Source organism: Mandrillus leucophaeus, unplaced genomic scaffold (genome assembly GCF_000951045.1).
Source record: "Mandrillus leucophaeus isolate KB7577 unplaced genomic scaffold, Mleu.le_1.0 Scaffold168, whole genome shotgun sequence".
Taxonomy (NCBI): domain Eukaryota; kingdom Metazoa; phylum Chordata; class Mammalia; order Primates; family Cercopithecidae; genus Mandrillus; species Mandrillus leucophaeus.
This window is the reverse complement of record NW_012101676.1, coordinates 1393620-1396121: the sequence shown is the minus strand read 5'-3', so window position 1 is coordinate 1396121 and position 2502 is coordinate 1393620.

Genomic DNA, 2502 nt, shown 5'->3' with positions numbered 1-2502 from the left:
TTTTTTTTTTTTTTTTTTTTTGAGACTGAATCTCGCTCTGTCGCCCAGGCTGGAGTGCAGTGGCCCGATCTCGGCTCTCCACAACCTCTGTCTCCCAGGTGCAAGCAATTCTCCTGCCTCAGCCTCCTGAGTAGCTGGGATTACAGGCATGTGCCACCACGTCTGGCTATCTTAAATTCTTTGACCTAAATTGTTCATAATACCTTCCCATGTTTCTTTGTTTTGTTTCATTTTTGTCTTCCCCCCACCCTCCAGAAACATCCATAAGTTCCTAATATGGCCCTGGCAGTCACAGCTCAATGGCATCTTCACCCAACAAACCCTAGACCCTCTGCTGCCCCGACCACAGCGACCGGCCTGAGAAGTGCGGCACCAAAGGGCGGTAGGGTGTGACAGGCTGCTACAGTTACTACTTGAGACCATCATTATGACAGTTTGTTACTACTTGAGACCGTCATTACAAGACTGAAGGAAGGAGGACGAATGTAGAAACGAAAAATTAAAAGAAACTTTTAAAGAAAGGGCCAGGGGAAGAAGACAGGTCCCTGCTTCTAGTGACCAAAGGCAGCCGCCTGAGCCTCTACAGCCCTTCCTATTTATTGGGTAGAAAGAGCAGGGAGCAGGAGGTAATGATTGGTCAGTGGCTTAACTGAGCACAAGTTAACATGATTGCTAACAAGCTTCAGATGTGCCTAATTACAAGAAACACTTGCATCTGGGGCGTGACTGCCCTCAGCATTCCTTCTGGGTGGCAGACACAGTTTGTCAGTTTGCCAACATGCTGCTTTCATGAGAAGTTTGCCGTTTACTTATGTAGCCTACAGTGGTATACCGAGTTGATCATGACCCTCACTCTTTCGGCCTACAACAGTAGGGAGCCAGGGGAGGAAGCATCAGGAATGGCACAAGGTCATAATGCTGGTGAGCAGGGGGCCATCAGCCCCAGGAGCAAAGGCCACTTGACAGACCTGGAGGTGGGGTGAGTGCCAGAATGCTGTGGATTACTCAGAGTGGAGGATTACTCACAGAGTGGAGGTGGAGACAGGCCATCCTCTCTGCTCCCCTTCAAGTCTTGAGGCCTGAGATGGCTCCAAGTGTCCTTAGAGTGGGGCAGAAAGGAAGCTTAGGTCCACCTGGCATGTGGCGAGGCAGGATCCCTAGAGCAAATGTTCTTGGTGGAGTGTGGTGAAGGAGGCTACTTGCCCCTCCAGGACAGAGGGCTTCTTCTTGGTCCAGTGGGAGAAGATGCCTCCTTGGTGATGAAGCGGTGGGTGATTTGGGGTAGATGTGACATTCATGACGCCAGCTCTTCTGCAAGTCATGGTAAGGCACCGAAGGGTGGCTCCTCTCCCTGCAGCAGCTGTCACTTACCATCCTGTAGACCATGACCTCCTCACGCAGCACCAGGGCGAGGATCACAGTGAGCCAGCAGGTGCCTGCGGTCCTGGAGCTGGTCGCAGCAGGTCATCCTGCACGCAGTGGAGGCGCCCCCTGTGGGCCGCAGCACATCTCCAGCTTCTGGACGCAGTGTGAGCGAGCGGTCACGCAGCAGCATGCTTGTGTGAAATGCCCCATGAATCTCTGTGCCCACGTCCCTGCAAAGCCCACGGCAGGTGCCCGGGTGCCGGAGCACGCACTCACCCCCACGGATCTCTGGGCCCAGGGCTCAGCCCGGCATCTGGTCGCTAAAGGTTTACAATTTTATTAATTTGTAGGCGCATATTATGAAAGGCTTTTTAACACCAACAGGAGTGAGGTGTTAAGTCTTATTTCCTAGGGGTTCCTCTGGTTTATTTATCCTTAGAAGCAAACTGGATTAATATGCTCTTCACTCTAAATGTGATTTCCAGGATATTAGTTCAAAATAATCTACTGTCTACATTTAAAATTAACACCAATATATTCCCGATCTAACTTCACACCCTCTTAAAAACAAAGATTCTGTTAATTGGCTCAAAATCTGCTTTCAAGTCTAGTTAAATTCTCTCTTTTTTTTTATTTTTATTTATTTTCTTTTTTGAGACAGAGTCTCACTCTGTCACCCAGGCTGGAGTGCAAGGTGTGATCTCAGCTCACTGTAACATCCACCTCCCAGGTTCAAGCGATTCTCCTGCCTCAGCCTCCAGAGTAGCTGAGATTATAGGCTGCCCGCCACCACACCTGGCTAATTTTTGTATTTTTAGTAGAGATGGAGTTTCACCATGTTGGTCAGGCTAGTCTTAAACTCCTGACCTCAAGCAATCCACCCCCCCAGCCTCCCAAAGTCCTGGGATTCCAGGCGTGAGCCACCGCACCTGGCACTCTTTTTTTTTTTTTTTTAAGTGAAGTAGTCAGAGGAGGGAGAGTTCAATTTGTAACTGACTGAGAATTGAGATCACTCATTTCCTCTACCGGCTCATCTTGGACCAGCGGTTTTTTTTTTTGGTTTTTTTTTTTGATACTCTGTCCAGCCCAGGCTGGAGTGCGGTGGCTCCATCATGACTCATTGTAGCCTCAACCTCC